Source organism: Triticum aestivum, chromosome 3A, assembly GCF_018294505.1.
Source record: "Triticum aestivum cultivar Chinese Spring chromosome 3A, IWGSC CS RefSeq v2.1, whole genome shotgun sequence".
Classification (NCBI taxonomy): domain Eukaryota; kingdom Viridiplantae; phylum Streptophyta; class Magnoliopsida; order Poales; family Poaceae; genus Triticum; species Triticum aestivum.
In genome coordinates, this window is record NC_057800.1 from 196,248,278 (window position 1) to 196,267,204 (window position 18,927).

At 44.3% G+C, this 18,927-nt stretch overlaps 2 long non-coding RNA genes across 12 annotated transcripts; both read right to left on the reverse strand.

The window, feature by feature from the left end:
• Positions 1-1,443: 1,443 nt before the first annotated feature.
• On the reverse strand, positions 1,444-6,313 carry LOC123060939 (uncharacterized). 7 transcript variants are annotated; one of them, XR_006428330.1, is made up of 8 exons: positions 5,912-6,313; positions 5,452-5,687; positions 4,960-5,288; positions 4,606-4,879; positions 3,905-4,151; positions 3,286-3,453; positions 2,661-2,880; positions 1,444-1,797 (listed from the first exon to the last, which is right to left on the reverse strand). It is a non-coding gene; the product is annotated as an uncharacterized lncRNA (long non-coding RNA). The 7 variants fall into 7 exon arrangements; XR_006428327.1 differs by having other exon boundaries at positions 3,286-3,459; positions 4,726-4,879; positions 5,912-6,309; XR_006428324.1 differs by having other exon boundaries at positions 4,726-4,879; positions 5,912-6,308.
• Positions 6,314-13,412: 7,099 nt separating this feature from the next.
• LOC123060940 (uncharacterized) lies at positions 13,413-17,075 on the reverse strand. Of its 5 annotated transcripts, none has more exons than XR_006428335.1 (5): positions 14,595-17,075; positions 14,412-14,497; positions 14,197-14,309; positions 13,838-13,936; positions 13,413-13,736 (listed from the first exon to the last, which is right to left on the reverse strand). It is a non-coding gene; the product is annotated as an uncharacterized lncRNA (long non-coding RNA). The 5 variants fall into 5 exon arrangements; XR_006428332.1 differs by having other exon boundaries at positions 13,838-14,309; positions 14,595-16,137; positions 16,255-17,074; XR_006428334.1 differs by having other exon boundaries at positions 13,838-14,309; positions 14,595-15,684; positions 16,255-17,069.
• Between the last annotated feature and the right edge of the window lie 1,852 nt (positions 17,076-18,927).

An 18,927-nucleotide genomic window follows, 5' to 3' on the forward strand; every position in this document is an offset into this window, starting at 1 on the left:
TGAGAGGCCACAACAACCGCATGTTTGCCGAAGAGGAGGGTAGATCCACCGCCAAGGATGGGCCTAAGAGAAGCCCACCAGCGCTGCACACCGTCGTCCAGAAGTCAGGGAGGAAGGCCCGACCGGACTCCAGGACACGCACGCACCCCCACCACCTTAGCCACGCCACCAGAACTGCCCACGGATCCACGACAACGTCGGTCGCCCACGACCCCTGCTAGCCTCGACCCTCGCCGTCGGACGGGCCGCCGGTGCCAGATCGGACCGGGACTGCCCTGCACGATTCGCCCGAAGGACGAAGCCCTGCCTCCACCGCACAGCCACTGCGGCACCGACAAGTGCCCATGCTACCAGCGTCACAACCTATAACCCAGCTGCCACGCCCTGCACACAGCGCCGCACCCCCGTTGGACCCGCCACACCCTGTGCCACCAGAGACAGACGGGGAGGAGAAAGCCTCGCCGCCATCCAGCCTAACCAGGCTTCGCGCGGTGGCCCGCGTGGGCGGCATCGAGGAGGGCGAAGATGGGCAGAGGCGAGCAACAACTTTTGGGAGCCAATCCTAACTTATCACAATGAGTATGTTTAGGTCTCAGTCCACTGAAATTTAACCAAGTATTAGTTAAGTGACCTAACATACAGGAGAGAGAAAAACTGTTTTTTTTTGCATGGATCTTAATGGTAGATCTCATGGATATAGTATCGACTGGGAGTCTTAGTTCTGAGATTGGGCAAGAGTGTATCACAATCCCCTAATTACTACTGTGAAAGAAAAACAAAAAATCGGCACGCAATCCTGCCGCCGCTGTCGATTTGATTTGATTGAAGCATGGAACCCAAAGAGAAGTGCGCTAGAGAGAGGAAAGAAATAGAGCAACCAATTATCGGCGACATTACAGTAGAAGAAAACAGAGACATAAGCGACGAGCGGTATAGAGATGCTTGTGCAGCTTATACACATAGGCACACAACACATACGTACCTAGAAGGATATTGTGATCCGCTGCGGCACGCCAAGCCAAGACACACATGCTGACTTGCATTGCTCTCTCTTTTTAATAGGAACACATATGCAATTTGATTACAGTTACGAATTTTAAAGCTGGTTCCTCAATTGTAGCAGAACAAAAAAATAGATTTCTTGCTATCCTAGATGAATGTCCGTGCGTTGCCACGGCACAACAAAGATGTAGATATTGATCAATAACCAAAGGGTTCTTAATTCTAGTTTGCAGACATCAACCACATTAGATGTACATGTTTCATATAAATTTTCTTTATTAAATGTCCAACAAAGTCGACACTGCATATAATACCGACATCTTCATTTTAAATAAAAAACATGAGGTAGCAAACTCTCATAACTGTTGATAAAACTACAATGAAGTTTAACCAAAATTGTATTATATCAATTTCAACCCATTTTTTACTCCAAAAGGAAACTAATACAAATTATCCATAATAAATGCAAAAAATTGATGGAACCATCTGAATCAAGGCATTTTTTTACAACATCTGAATCAAGGCATAATGTTAGTGCCTCCCTAATTGATTTCTGACCTTGATGTCTCTTTGTATATTTTAGTAGCCCAGAAAAGGTAGTCTAGACGATCTATACTCACGGCGGCCCCCATGTTACATACACACGCTACGATGAAGACAGGGCACCAGAATAGACCCATATTCGACTGCATCGACAAAGATAAGGCAACAATAAAATAGCATCTCCTTCGGCTCTGCGTTGTTATACAACGGGCTCCATTGCGTTTATACTTAATCCTTGATCCTCAGCTCTACCTGCAGCTCCACATTCAAGAAACATCAAAACACACCAAGGCTTGTGAACAACTTTTAGCTATTGATAACAAAATAGCCTAAGATTACACATGGTCATTGATAAGATTGAATAACGAATCTTGTGTGTTTTCTTCCTTAAAGATCATGAACAGTGGGTTCAGTTTTCTATGTTCCTTCATTGTTGATTGAATTTGCAACTTGTCCGCCGACTTGTTGACCAGAGCCTAAATGCGCTATATGGCAGCTTCGTTAGGAACTTGAACATGAAAGAGGACCAAAGGAAAAGTATTTTTTACTACATGTATATTCAATAGCTCAGACCCTACAACAGATTGTCTAGGTTTGCTCTTTGTGCAAACTGAAGTATGCACATGTTTTACTGTAATTTAGAAAATTCAAACACAAAGTAGATGATTTCTGCTTGTAGGACAGATCTGCTACCAACCATTCAGAAGGATTAAGCTAGATGTTGGAAAATCTTGTTCAGGTTGCGGTGGCTAAGATAGGTGATGAATTCTCATGTTTTTTTATTGTCGGCTCCCTAGTACTATGAAGAAACCACATTGGTCTGCATCCAAAATCCATCTGCTGTATCCAAAAAGAATCGACAATTAGTTTTTTCCTTGAAAGAAATAATGCTAATCAAGCAACCAATGTCATATTTGCGAGCTCAAAATTATTGGGAGCAAGGGATGGTTACTGGTTAGAGTAGCAGATGAACAACAATGGGCGATGCAAGAAATTGACTTCGCGTGCCAGACGACACTGGCGTACAATGGAACTAACCTGATACGACTTATACTTTCAAGTTGTATTTGCTTGCCCAATAGAAGTGGTAGTATTTGCAGTGCAATGGAACTAACCTGATACGACTTATTTGAGGAGACAACAACAACAGCCAAGGAGGCGGCATCGTCCAAGAGGAAGTCCTTGACATGTGACCTGGGCAGCGTCTTGGTCAGGTACTCAGAGTCAGAGATGATGCTGCCATTGCTCACGCTCGCCGGGACACACTACCGTCGCCGTTGCCGCAGTCTTTATTGCTGGGGCTGGTGCTGGTATCTTCCTCCTTCATGCTTAATTCTATCACCGAGCCACATTTGACTTGATTTAGTAAGTTCAATGTACCGACATTATTTGTAGCACAAACCAAGCAGTGAAACATGATTTTAGAAGAGTTAAGATATATGTGGGACAGTGTGTCGTGTCACTTTCATATGCTTTCTTAAATGACCAAAAGGAATGGGGACTTCAGTTTTCACAAATGAGGAATCTTAAAATGGTAACGATTAATGAATAACAAGAGCTAATTCTTCAATCCCAACTAATTTCCTGGATTTCAAAGCAAAGCACCAATGCGCCATGACATTTGTATGTATCACACTACACCAACTAATTTCGCATCATGCTTTGAAGCTACCGTGTCTACAATTTTGAACTCAATGGCATAGTAATTTGGCACAAGATAAATGTAGTTGCACACAACACCTCTTCATAATGGCCGGAGCACCGTGGTAACCGCACAAGCGAGAGCACAAGCCATCCTCCATCTCCAGTCGCACAAACACACTCAATATAATTTTTCAAATAAAGCATGCCTCATCTTCAGTCGCACAAACACATTCGATATAAAGTCCTTTTATCAAGTTAAGACATCTATATCTTGCAAATAAAGCATGCCCCATTAATATAATTTCTCATAAGTTGATAAAAGGAGAAGCATACACATAGAAAATAATTTAACTATTTGTGTGAAACAATTCTAACACAAACACACCCACATGGTAGAAAGGATTTTGTGGATGCCATCATATGAACAGGCAGATCTAAAAGTATTAAATATTCCATGGCAATGCTATGTACTTTTCCGTCTAATCTATTTTGCAATATCATAACACAAGTCATTACAAACAACACTTGCCTTGTCCCCTCAGATATTCTCGAGGTTTTAGCGTAATGTCAATTGAGCATTGTTCAACAAAAGTACTATTGAACTGGCTAAGAACTTATATTTTACCTAAGTGCTACTGCAATCTATACATCAAAGCATAATCAGCCTACAGATATTCCTACATCAAAAAAATTATTTCTTCTTTGAGATACTCACTCGGTCCCATAATATAGGATTTGGTGCTGCTTGCAAGATGCCCTCTTGCGCCGATTTCACTCGCTGCATCTTGCGTACGTGCAGTACCACGTCATTGTCAAGGAAAGCACGCTGCCATTGGCAGAGCTCCTGCAGGTTAAAAGGAACCTCCTTCTCTTGGTACCAGCAAAACCCACAGGTCAAAGGGCCCACCCCGTTGTTCGGGGTGCTCAAACCTGTAAGCTTGTCAACTGCAAAACCTTCTGATCTGCGAAAAAGGAATGGATAATTCGTCAAGGGTTTTACATCGATAAAACAATAAAGGGAACAGAACACAAATGGAAACGACCCTCATACACACTCTGATCTGTGTAGACAGTTCTTATGTATATATAAGAGGAATGACATAGGGACAGATTGCCAATGGTTGTCAGAAACAACCTGAACCAAGCATAGAAATATTGTGCATTATATAGATAGATGCGGCGCAGCCTGAACCAAGCTTACAAATATCATGCATTAAATAGATGAATGCAGTGGAACGCACACATAGTTTAATATTAATATATCCTGCAACATGTTCAGGACTTTAAATTTATGGGTAGAAGTAAACAAATATAGTCTGTCCAACGACGACCATCATGTATGTCTTTTATGGGCAAATTATCGCATGATAAATGGATTGGAAGGAGAAAATGAAAAACCCTAGCTCGAATATGTACCTAAGTGATATATTCTTCTCAGGCTTCTCAACTACGACACTTCTGTGCACATAAAAATAATTGCAGATCCATCAACAACAAAATTAATTTCACATTGGTCAGAATCAGTTCAGATCTCACCTAATACAAACACATGCCCTCTTCATGAGACCCTGGACCTGCCCTTAGAGTTCAAATAAATGTACCATTTGATAGCAGACTAATACTTTGTTTTTGCTTTATACATGACTTGCTCACTGCTCATAGTATAAAGCTAACTCGGTTGTAAAGGGAACTGAAAAAACCACTCAAAAAAGTTAGAGAGCCCAAAAAAACTTCTGGACTGAAGTATAACTATTGAAATGGAGCGCGCACCTGCCGTCAAGATGCAACCGCTCGGGCGCTCGATCGCAGAAAACGAATCCGGGGAATATGAGGACGGAAAGGTCTGTTGGTCTGCAATTGAGATGCAAAGAATCATGATTTATATTCAGGAGACCAAACATGGTAATAATCTAAATTTTCAGCTCGGGAACACAAACACTTGCAGCAATCTCGAAGGCACAAATTTGCCAATAATAGAACCATATATAGACAGAAAGAACATCTTCACTCCCACTTAATCCAAGCAATTCACACCAAAAATGTCTCCAACTTTTCTTTGGTTCCAGTCAATCACAACTTCAGAAACAACCTTCAATAATCTGCATTCAAGAGGTCAACTGAATTAAAAATATTGTAAGTAGCAAGCATTTAGGCTGGTGATATTGTTATAAACGTGTTGTCGAAGATTTTTAGAAACAAACTAAACGAGCTCTATCTTCTTTTCACTGCTTTTTTCTTCTGAGGATAGAAAAATAGAAATACCTCTATTGGACCGCTCAAGTAGTAAAAGGGATCATTGCCCTTGCCTACACATGGGCCATGGCTCCAAATTCATAAGTCATGATCATTTGCATTCAGACACTATCTTCAGAAGGATCTTGTTTGTGTTAGTGCTTCAGTATTGTCTGCGGCAAAGGATTAATAAGTTTGTTTTTGCACATGTGCGCATAGCAGCTAGCTGCGGCTGATATGTTTGTTGTGTATCTTGGCTGATTTTCCTGAATTCAGGCGTGAGGAACGAAACATTAGAATCAGGAGTACAAAACCTTGTCTAGCATATATATTACACAACTACTATCTAACATCACAAACTGGCCTGCACTGGGGTAATAGGAAATGATCATATGACGAAAAATTAAACATAAAAGAAAATATTTTTGGAGAAGGAAGAACATGTCAGGGGGATGTGGTGAACCTGCTACACATACTCATGTGGACTTACGGTTCTGGTGAAGTGGAGCTGATGGAAGAGGGGATCACGAGCAGCGGCGGGATGGTCGGCGCTGGAGCTCATGGCGAAGTAGACCCATGGCGCGGTGGCGGGGGAAGGGGTCGTTGGCGCGGGCAGCGGCCGCGGTGGGACGTGGGGGCGGCGGCCGCGGCTGGAGGTGGGGCGGTCGCGGCTGGAGGTGGGGCGACAGCCGCCACTGGATCTGGGCGCGACGGGCGGTGGCGCACCGCGAGATGGGCTAGCGTTTGAGGGAGGAAGATGGGGGAGGGGATCGGCGGCAGCTGCAAGGGCGAGGGCGAGGGCGGCGGCTTGATGTGCGAGGGCAACGGCGAAGGGACCTAGAGGCTTCGCTCGCTCGTTCGCACGTTGCCAGTCCAAGACGGGTTTTTTCGCTGGTTTTCTTTTGTCAGTTTATTTTCTTCCTTTTTTTGCGTGGAGGGGAGTACCTGGAGGCATCGCTCCCTCATAACGTTATTGGTTGGTTCGATTTTTTTGCGTGGAGGGAACTACCTGGGAGGTGGGAGGAAGTACGAAAATAAACCGTCTCGGCTGAGCGGGAGGTGGGAGCAAGTACCCAAGAAGTACCAAAAAAGACCGGGTGAGGTGGGACGAAAATAAAACCCGGAACGCGGACTACCAACTGAGACATTAGGAATAGAGATACTCATATTCATCAAGATCAACCAAGAAGAAAGTAGGGTATTACCTCCATAGAGAGGGCCCAAACCCGGGTAAACATCGAATATTACCTCCATAGAGAGGGCCCGAACCTGGGTAAACATCGTGTCCCCCGTCTTCTGTTACCTTCGATCCTAGACGCACAGTTCGGGACCCCCTACCCGAGATTCGCTAGTTTTGACACCGACACCTAGTATCCGAACTAGAGTGTTATAAGCGTCTGATCGGGAAGTACCAATCCTTCGCGTAATGCGGAAGAAATCTCCAACGATTTGCAACCTCCGAACAGCTGACCGGCTCTCGCCGCATCATGACAGTCAGTTTTTGGCTTTCTCTACTGAGGTGCTCCTTTGGATAAACCAAGGCACAATCGCAGTAGTTCTCCCTTTACTAACTTAGCCGATGTAGTGGAACGTAAGGTAGCAAGCACAGGAGCCGGGCAACCCAACTATTGACCAAAGACATGATTCAAAGCCAATGCATATAATGCTAAATTCGGGGTGCCGAACTGTACTTATAAAAAGTGTTTGGACTTTTGTTGCCATAATGTGGGGTGCTATGAAGCCCCTAGCAAACATCAAGCATACCAAAGTGTACAGGCGCTACCTGATAGAATTATCCACAGGGGAGATGAAAAAACCAAGAAAAGATACAAAAGTAAAAGCTGGAGTCCTACAACTCTAGCCGCAAACTATTCTCATTGTAATTTAATTAGTACGTCAAAGCGCATTGAAACAGGTAGTGCGATAAGAAACAGGCTATTTGACATGCCGAAACCAAGGGAGAGCTGCATGTGGGTCCTGAGAAACAGGAAAGTTATCGTTAACGGAATCACCTAAAAAGTCCCCCAAGTGTCTGCGTTTCTCGCCGTCTTGGTGTGTTTATCCTTCAAGAGGACTGATGATCAGACCACCAAATGGTGCATGTGGGATTGAGACCTGAAAAGGAAACAAGTAAAAGTGAAAGTAAATGTGTATCCGACGTCCGTTGAGCCGTACTATGGACCACAAGCTTGATATGCCTCCGTCGATGCCCATGGGATTTTGAGTGCATAGTTATGTACGCGCGGCACGAATGCTACCACTTGATCGGAACTGCGACGGAAGCCGGATTGCTAATCAAGCTCCTGACGAGCCGAGCTCTCCTGCTGCAGAGTAGTTCGGACCCTCTTAGCGGTGTCCGTGGGCTCGGCAGCCAAATTAAGGTTCTTCTTGAGAATGCCGCTCTGCACTTCTGCTGCTAAGGCAGTTGTGTGCTCTTCTTTATGGAGGGAGTGTTCCGTATTTCCGTTGACTGTTATGACGTTGCGTGGACCGGGCATCTTGAGTTTGAGATAAGCATAGTGTGGTACTGCGTTGAATCGAGCGAACCCAGTTTGACCGAGTAGTGCGTGATAACCGCTGTGAAAGGGGACAATATCGAAGATTAACTCCTCGCTTCGAAAGTTGTCCGGAGATCTGAAGACAACCTCGAGTGTAATTGAGCCCGTACAGCGGGCCTCTACACCTGGTATGACTCCTTTGAAGGTAGTCCTGGTAGGCTTGATCCGAGATGGGTTAATGCCCATTTTTCGCGCTGTATCCTGATAGAGTAGATTTAGGCTGCTTCCTCCGTCCATAAGGATGCGAGTCAGGTGGAACCCATCAATTATTGGGTCTAGGACCAGTGTGGCTGAGCCACCGTGACGGATACTGGTCAGATGATCCCGACGATCAAAGTTGATCGGGCATGACGACCATGGGTTAAATTTTGGGGCGACTGGCTCTATCACGTAGACGTCCGTGAGCGCACGCTTGCGCTCCCTCTTGGGGATGTGGGTAGCATATATCATGTTCACCGTTTTAACCTAGGGGGAAACTTCTTCTGTCCCCCTATGTTCGGTTGCTGGGGCTCTTCGTCATTGTCCTTGCTTTGCGATCCCTTTTCCCTGTTCTCGGTGTTCAATTTACCAGCCTATTTAAAAATCCAGCAATCTCTATTTGTATGATTGGGTGGCTTGTCTGGGGTGCCATGAATCTGGCACGGACGATCAAGTATGCAGTCCAAGCTAGATGGGCATGAATTGTTCTTTTTGAACGACTTCTTCCGCTGATCGGACTTAGAGCCCCTGAATCCGGCATTGACTATCGTGTCCTTGGTGTTATCACTGTTGTTTCGGCGCTTGTATCTTTTGCGTCGAGACTTGTCTTTGCTAGTTTTAGCTTCAGGGGTGTTGGCATCGCTTGCATTGTTTTTGCTACGGGCCAACCAATTGTCCTCGCCCGCACAAAAGCGGGTCATGAGTGTCGTGAGGGCTGCCATAGATTTTAGCTTTTCTTGGCCGAGGTGGCGAGCGAGCCATTCGTCGCGGATGCTATGTTTGAAGGCTGCTAGGGCTTCGGCATCCGGACAATCGACGATTTGGTTCTTTTTAGTTAAGAACCTAGTCCAGAATTTCCTGGCGGACTCTTTGGGTTGTTGAACTATATGCCTTAAGTCATCAGCGTTTGGAGGTCGAACATATGTACCTTGGAAGTTATCGAGGAAGGCCTATTCCAAGTCCTCCCAGCTGCCAATGGAATTTGCAGGAAGACTGTTGAGCCAGTGCCGAGCTGGCCCTTGATTTTTAAAGGGGGTACTTGATGGCGTGGAGGTCATCGCCGCGGGCCATATGAATGTGCAGAATGAAGTCTTCCATCCACACAGTGGGGTCCGTGGTTCCATTGTATGATTCTATATTCACAGATTTGAACCCTTCTGGGAATTCATGATCCCAGGACCTCATCAGTGAAGCAATGAGGGTGTGCGGCGCCTCTATATCGGGGCGTATCGCGACGTAGCTCTGATGGAGTCCGTCTACGGTTTTTGGCCCGCGCGTGACTAAGTTTGTCACGTCCGAATAGGTGGCCGTCGTCGTGTGTCGAGGCACGCCCTCACAATCCGTAGATTGATCTAGTGTTTCCTGGTTTATTATTCAAGGTTTGCCGGAGGTCATATGTATGCCCATGGGCTAATTTACCTCTGCCTGGGCGCTGAGGCGGGGCTGGCTGGTGTTCGGCATGAATTGTCGTTTTGTCTCGACCACGTGGTGGTCGGTCAGCCGCATTGTACGATGGAGGTTGATACGTCTCTGTCGTATCTATAATTTTTGATTGTTCCATGCAAATATTCTACAACTTTCATATACTTTTGGCAACTTTTTATACTATTTTTGGGACTAATATATTGATCCAGTGCCCAGTGCCAAATCCTGTTTGTTGCATGTTTTTTGTTTTGCAGAATATCCATATCAAACGGAGTCCAAACGGGATAAAACGGATGGATATTTTTTTGAAATATATATGATTTTTGGGAAGAAAAATCCACGCGAGATGGTGCCCGAGGGAGCCACGAGGCAGGGGGCGCGCCCCAGGGGGCAGGCGCTCCCCTGACCCTCGTGGTCACCCTGTAAGATGGTTGGTGCCCTTCTTTCGCCGCAAGAAAGCTAATATCTGGATAGAGATCGTGTTAAAATTTCAGCCCAATCGGAGTTATGGATCTCCGGGAATATAAGAAACGGTGAAAGGGTAGAATCTGAGAACGCAGAAACAGAGAGAGACAAAGAGACAGATCCAATCTCGGAGGGGCTCTCGCCCCTCCGCCTCCATGGAGGCCAAGGACCAGAGGGGAAACCCTTCTCCCATCTAGGGATGAGGTCAAGGAAGAAGAAGACGAAGGGGCCCCCTCTCCCCTTCTCGTCCGGTGGCGCCGGAACGCTGCAGTGGCCATCATCATCATCACCGCGATCTACTCCAACACCTCCACCATCTTCACCAACATCTCCATCACCTTCCCCCCTCTATCTATAGCGGTCCACTCTCCCGCAACCCGCTGTACCCTCTACTTGAACATGGTGCTTTATGCTTCATATTATTATCCAATGATGTGTTGCCATCCTATGATGTCTGAGTAGATTTTTGTTTTCCTATCGATGGTTGATGAATTGCTATGATTGATTTAATTTGCTTGTGGTTATGTTGCTTTCCTTTTGTGCCCATCATATGAGAGCACGCGTGGATCACACCGTAGGGTTAGTTGTATGTTGATAGGACTATGTATTGGAGGGCAATAGTGACAGAAGCTTCAACCTAGCATAGAAATTGATGCATAGGGATTGAAAGAGAACCAATATATCTTAATGCTATGGTTGAGTTTTACCTTAATGAACGTTAGTAGTTGCGGATGCTTGCTGATAGTTCCAATCATAAGTGCATAGAATTCCAAGTAAGGGATGACATGCTAGCAGTGGCCTCTCCCACATGAAACTTGCTATCGGTCTAGTAAGTAGTCAATTGCCTAGGGGCAATTTCGCAACTCCTACCACCACTTTTCCACACTCGCTATATTTACTGTATTGCTTCTTTACTTACAACAGCCCCTACCTTTTATTTACATGCTCTTTATTATCTTGCAAACCTATCCAACAACACCTACAAAGTACTTCTAGTTTCATACTTGTTCTAGGTAAAGCGAACATCAAGCATGCGTAGAGTTGTATCGGCGGTCGATAGAACTTGAGGGAATATTTGTTCTGCCTTTAGCTCCTCGTTGGGTTCGACACTCTTACTTATCGAAAATTGTTGCGATCCCCTATACTTGTGGGTTATCAAGACCTTTTTCTGGCGCCGTTGCCAGGGAGCAATAGCGTGGGGTGAATATTCTCGTGTGTGCTTGTTTGCTTTATCATTAAGTAATTTTTTTGTTGTTCTTAGTTGTTCTCTATCTTTAGTTATGGATATGGAACACGAAATACCAAAAAAATCAGGTGTACTTGCTGCTCATGGAGATGAGGAACCTCCTAAAACCCTCGATGCTCAATATGTGAAAAATATTATGTACCACTTTGATAATCCTGAGAAAACCTCATTCAATCTGGTAATGGGAGTAATGTTGGATCAACGTGAATACTTTAGGGATTATCGCTTGACTCAAAAAGGGAAACTATTATGGGATCAAATTTATATATTGAAGTGGTATGCTCGGCAAGTATGCTTGAGATATGATTATACTTGTTGCTCTAGGATGAATGCTCCACACCTTCCCTTTTCATGTGAATTTAATGATAATGAAATCTTGGCTTCTTATGCTAGAGGTATATATGATTACTATGATGTGGAACAAATAGAAGCATTTGTTGCTTTTAAGGGTGCTTATGAAATTGAATCTTTGTTTGAAAGTATGGAGCTTTTGATGATGATGTTTATAGGCCTAAAAATTTAGCTATCCTAAAATATTGCTATGATAATTATGAATATAATTCCTATATTAATGCGCTTATTGAGAAAGTTCCCGTTGTCCAAGAAGAAACTAATATTTGCAGGAATCTATGGAAGAAGAAATTGATGAAACTATGAGCTCATTGGATGGAAAAGATGAGGAGGAGAGCGAAGAACAAAAGGAGGAAGAGCGGATTGATCACCCGTGCCCACCTTCTAATGAGAGTAACTCTTCAACTCATACATTGTTTAATTTCCCTTCGTGCTTACCGAAGGATGATTGTTATGATCTCGTTGATTCTTTTGAAATATTCCTTTTTGATGATGCTTGCTATGCTTGTGGCCAAGATGCCAATATGAATTATGCTTATGGAGATGAACTTGTTATAGTTCCTTATGTTAAACATGAAGTTGTTGCTATTGCACCCACGCATGATAGTCCTATTATCTTTTTGAATTCTCCCAACTACACTATATCGGAGAAGTTTGCACTTATTAAGGATTATATTGATGGGTTGCGTTTTACTATTACACATGATGATTTTGATGAATATAATATGCATGTGTTTGCTGCTCCTACTTGCAATTATTATGAGAGAGGAACTATATCTCCACCTCTCTATGTTTCCCACATGATAAAATTGCAAGAAACTGTTTATACTATGCACTGGCCTCTACTATATATGCATGAATTGTTCTTTTACTAGTACAAATGCCCATGCGTTGCACCGGGCGATTTTTATCAAAAAACCTGCTCTGCGTGCCACTACAGGCCAAATTTTTATATTCAATTCCGACAAACGTCGGAAATAACGTTACCCTCATTCTTTATAAGGTGAATATGCCTTTGTGTTGCCACTGGTTGAATTGTCGCTTTTCGGACCATGAAGTGTGGATGTGAAGAAGTCACCCTAATGTCCTTCGTCGGCCCTATCCAGCTCCGCACTGCCATCGGATGGAAGAGTAGTGGCACATGGAATAGCCTTTGAGCATGAGAAACATACAACCATTGGATGGAAGAGTAGTGACACATGGAATAGCCTTTGAGCATGAGAAACATACATTATGATTGTTACATGCTCTTCGAGAGTTTAATAATTCATGTAACTAAATTACAGTAAATTCAAATTAAGATCTTTATGTTCATAGAAAATTTTAGTATTTACTTTTATTTTGAGAAATGTAACTAAATTTGTAGTAGTAACAAAAATAGTCAAAAAATCTACAAATGTACTATCAGACCTTTAAAGAAAAAAAATCTTGAAGCGGTAGTAGATAAGCACAGTTGGTCACTAATTTATTTTTTCTTGGTGGACTAAAATAAACATAAATCCTTAACAGAAGTGGCGAGCATCATTTGAGGAGGCAGAGATAGCAGCATGACTCGCAATCCTTTCCTTCCACCCCCATACACAGACTTCGAATTTCAAACACAGAACCATGCAACAATGCATTTGTGTTATATTTCATAATATTTACATTCATCAATCCAATAATATATATGCAGAATTGTTCTTCTCTCAGAATTCTCAATACTTAAAACATTTGGAAGGAAAAATTAGTAGATGTGACATATGACAAAAATTAAAGGGTTCTTGTGCCCATATTGCTATATATAGTCAAGATTCATGTGTAGACACTCAGATATACAAACTGACCCACTCTGACAGCGTGTTTCCATGTTTATCAACATACAAAAAATGTAGGGAACACACACAGATACCACATAATGCAATGGCTATGCTCTAAATCTGTTTGGCAATATACAGAAAAACACAAAGAATAAAATAAAGTAGTACATATAATCATCTTCTGGGGCCTCGTATAAGCACCAAACACACCATTATATCTTTTTCTAGCAAGTCCATAGCTTGATGCCAGCAAGCACAATCTCGTGACAAGCTCTGCGCAAACAAGAAGACACCCATTTGAAAACTCAACATGAATCAAATTATAAAGCCGAAGGTACTATAGTATCATTCTCATAATGTCACAGGGAACGTACCAGCTGGAGAGGAGTCTGCTTGCCAATTCTCATAATGTCACACCGCACAACTTCTTCCCGATGGCCAAGGTCAAACTTCAGCATCGTGTGCCACAATCTCTAATTTCAGATTACAAGTTAAGTAGTAGTTAAGTTTGAGAAAACACAGATTTATAGAGCCTCTTTGACTCAAAGGGACTTCATATGGGAGAAATGATGTAGATTGATCATGCATGAAGCAAACATGATTGTATAAAATGGCAGAATGTCATAGATTAGCCTGCCTCTGCACGTCCAGATGGTTTGGAAGTGCTGAAGTATTCATCAACCGCATACTCTTTCTCATGTAAGACAAGGTATACAAGAACCAACGTTCTTACACCAGAATCAGAATATTGATTTATGTGCCTTTTAATCTCTTCCTCAAATTATCTTCTAGCCGGTACACATGGATAAAACAGACTTCCAGTCTCTTCCTCAAATTCTTTAACAGCTGGTGCACATGGAGAAGCAGAATAAGCAGGCATGGGCAGTGCACAAGTTCGATAGTTATTTGTGAAAAGATACAAAAATTTAAAGTAAGTTGAGTACTTACGTATCCTCCCCTCTGGTTCCTTCACTCAAAGGCACATCCATTTTCATGAGCTACTAAATTCCAGGACATTCAGGAGCTCATACTTTCTGTCCGAACATATAAATACATTTTGGTTAGGATCAGAATAAAAAATAAATACCGTGCCCGGGCATTGCAATGGGTTAAACAAATCGTCGCACGCACCTAGCGGTTTATCTGTATTGCCACTTCTCTTCGTATTTCTAATTCAGCAAACTTGTAATGATGGTTGGCGACTTGGCGTCATCCTGTATCGTCTATAGGGACCATCCACAACACATGTTTCACTACAGCGCAACCACCATTCCTGCCCATCATCAATGCCACTGCCTTTTCATGCAAAAAATTTGTCAAAGGTGAAAGATACATCATCATGCAGGAATTGTATTAGAAAAATATCAATATTCTTCATGTTTTAACTCGACAAAGGTCTGTGTCAATCCATCATTGATTGTATTCTTCCAACCCAAATGGCATTCACAGTTCCCCATGGTGCAACCCTGCCCCCATCGGACACAATGCCACCCTAGGAAAGCCGCCATCTCGTCAACACAAAGATCAAGAAAATTATTTGTTCCCTCACAAATCATAACTCTTGATCTCACAATATTGTCGTACTCTTTCCCCTTGTCCTCTGTCCTCTACGCACAACATGGTACGCCAACCATCAGCAGCTAAGAAAGCACAACAAGAAGGATCAAACAAGAGGATGGGGAGGTCAGAATTACGTGGAGTATCTTGCCGACATTGCCGTCCTGGGCGGCCGACTCTTGTAGCTGGATGGTGCCACGGCTCGACATATTATCCGTGACTAATTAGACGTAGGGTCTCCCTCCTGATAACATAGCATGGAAACTACAACACACTGAGAATGTCTCTCAGTCCATTGCTCTGTTACTGAACATTGCTAGAAATCAATATAAAATATTCAAGTAAACACTGAATACCAAATTGTTTGATCACTAAAAATATCAAGTAAATCTATATATGCAAGAAAAAATTGTGTATTATATTTTCTACAGCTTTCTACAATTGTTGAATATAACCCTGACATTTGGACACGTAGGCCATTGTGTTGTATCTGAAGTATCTCAAGAGCTCCACGAGTAGATGACGGATGCAGGTGATAGTACATCGACCTATTACGAGTTATGAGAGACTGAAGCTCTGTCTCGTGGACAGAGAACAACGGCAAGTGAACCACGGAGAGAAACTTATTTTCCTTCTCGTCTGCAGTTTTCTTGCTTGTGTACATCTAAAATGAAAGGCACGGAATGTCAGCTCCAGCATAAACCGATACAGTAAGTTAAGTTAACCCAATTACTATTCTGGGTAAAATAAATGAGCAAAATAGAAAACTGACTGCCTTCTTTGAATCAGGCTTGATAATGGCGCACATGGCAAGGTGTCAGCAAGAGGTTATCATAGATTTTCGTTCTGCGCTGTGGTCATGGAGTAAAATCAGATCAAACATACCAGACATATCAATTTTTTGGTTGTGTTATCATGCATTGTGATCCCAACAGGCTAGAACATCATAATTGCTAACCAATAATTTACTTGGAAGAAGCTGGTACGGTAGTAACAGCAAATTCAGTAGTTGCTATACATGTGATTCAGAGATGTTCCTCCAACCTATACTGATCAGAGGTTCAGAAGCAGTAATAATTCATATGGTAGCAGCCAGTTACCTATCCAACCTGCCAAGCTGCGAACACAATTTGGGGAAAAGTATGGTCGTGAACACAAAAGAAAGTCACACCAGCAGACGGTGGAAGCCTGCAACAACAAGGGGTGGGCAGAATGGGGTGCACAACGTACATACCTAGAACTTATCGGTGAGGTGGGTGAGGTCGGCAAGACCGTCGGGCTCGTCGCCGCTGCTGTCGCGCGAGTCCTCGCTCTCTAGGAAGACTCTCCTGGTTGTCGTAGTGGCTCCTGGACCCCTCCCATCCACGCGTCTAACAGGCAGAGCTCGCCCGCCAGCAACTTCCCCGCCACCCCTAGACGACACCCTTGCTGGCTGCGCCCTCAGCCGTGTCGCCACCGCAAGGGAGGCGCGGGCCCGATGAACCATGAGCAGGAGGAGGCTCCGAGGAAGAGTCCTCGGTGTGGCTTTGTTAGGCTGAGGAGGCGGCGACGGGAGCACGTGTTCAGCAGGCCCTGCTGTTGAGCGGCGGCGGCCGCCGCATCTGAGTGGGCGCTGGGTTGGAGATGAGATGCGGGTGTGGGAGCCAGGCAGATGGGTCCAACGGGTGGTGGAGCGCGCCGGTATGGCGAAGCCGGCGGGGTTGGGGGAACCATTGCCGAGGTGGAAGCAGTGGGGAGGAGTCCCGGCGGCGCCGTGGTAGCAGGGACGGGGGGAGCCGGCAACGGCTGCAACATTGAGTGTCGTCGGCGGTGGAAGGCCGCGGGGGTGGGGGCACTTGGGACAGGGGGAGGAGCGCCGACGGGGTTGACGGCGCGCGGCGGCGTGGCAGCGAAGGCGGCATGCGGCGGCGTGGAAGAATAAACTACTTGACGAACGACAGTCCTTGGACGATGCTTGCACGACCGATGATCCAACGGTGCAAATCCACGCATCAGATGTGTTAAAGGCTCAGCTGGCTCTGTCGTCCATAAATCGTGCAAGGAATGTCGTGTGTGTAGCAATGCTGAAGATGGATTGGGGGCAGGGTCGGGGGTTCTTTATTTTCCTGTTCGCATCGGTTCGGGTGTACTTAATCAGGACTGCGGGTTGATTCTCATAAAAGCTAGAGGCTCTTTTGGAAAAACGCCGGGACGGTGAACCCGAAGACTCAATTCGTGCTTTATTATTATTATTATTACTAGCAAAAATACCCGTGCGTTGCATCGGGTATAAAATAAATCTAAGAGTTCATATGGTATTCAAGTGTTTACCTATCATGGTGAATAATAAGATTTTACAGTTAAATTGGTTGTGAGACTCATAAGGATCCACCTTATGAAGATCTCATTGTATTCGAAAAGCTCGTAATCTTTTTCTTTACTAATAAAACCTACTTCTTCAACTCGTTCGAAAGAAATTGAATTATGTGTAATAAGTTGTTGTTATTCTACAATCCTGTATAAAAATAATTATGAAAATCTAACCATTTATCCATCAGCGGCTACTCCTTCGTTGCGAAAGTAATTATGCATCATTCGCATAGCTGTAACAGTTTCAAATAGATCATATATTAACTCCTATATCTCGGAATCCCTATTAACATTAATTCATAATTTTGCTTTCCCACTTCAAAAATATGATGAGCAGAAAGTAAAGAATTTACAATGCTTGTCACTCTTTTGTTGACACGTTGCTGCCAACAGTAGGAGCACACCCTCCACGCCAACATGACCACTTCCCTGGACATTATCATCGGGCCTCGATGAGATCAGGTTAGGGTACGCAGAACTGTGGGACAGATGGTACAACAGAGGGTAGTGCCCCCCTCCCAACTGTCGTGCGGGGGCGAAACATGGTGCGAGCAAGATGCACCTTTGTCGCCCTCTCTCGATTCTTCATCCCTCGCTCTATCCTGCCTATCTTACCGATGATATCAATGACATCTAGAGTTGAGGAATATCTTGATGGTTAGCAAGTACCGACTTGCTTCAAATATCTTCTCTATTAAGAAATATTTCTTTTCAATATTTCACTCGCTTTTAATTATTGTACTCCATCCGTCTTAAAATAATTGTCTCGTTGTACTAACTATAGTATTTCCTCCGCTCCTAAATATAAGTCTATTTGGAGATTTTAATATGGACTACATACCGAGCAAAATGTGTGAAACTATATTCTAAAATATGTCTATAAGCATCCGTATGTAGTCCATATTAAAATTTCTAAAAAGACTTATATTTAAACACGAAGGGAGTACAAAATTGTGTATAAAATTGTAGTGAGAGACTTATTTTAGGACAGAGGGAATATCTGATATATAGTACTAACAACAAACAACATCAAGTAATAATCGGTGCTCTTCCTGAAAATAGAAATCGGTGCTAGCACGGGTGCGTCCAGTAGCTTCTAGCCGGTACAAGACATTGGTGCCGCCTCGCGTGCTAGCAGAGGAGAGCACCGACCGCCCACTGCGTGCCTTATCTCATCGCCATTCCTCTCCTTCTCTTATCCAAATAGCCATTCCTCCTCATCCTAACCCAGCTCCGGCGCTCTTCCTCTTCTCCGTCCAACCCAGCCAAAATAGCGACACGTGCGCGGGGCCGCGGTGGCTGGCCAGGAAGCACTCCCTAATCGGCGAGGAACCCAGAGGACGCCGTGGCTGGCGCCTTGGAGCTGCTCTGCCGTCGGCCTGATCTGGCCGTCCGCCCCAGTCGCCGGCCCCGTGCTCCGGATCAGGCCAGCAGCCTCGCCTCCGACCCGATTCGAACCGCACAACCTTCGCCACCTCCGCCATGCCCCAGAGGTTCGGCTGATCCCGCGTCGCTCATTCTCCCTTCTTTCTCTGCTCGCGGCTCGCGTTGACTTCGA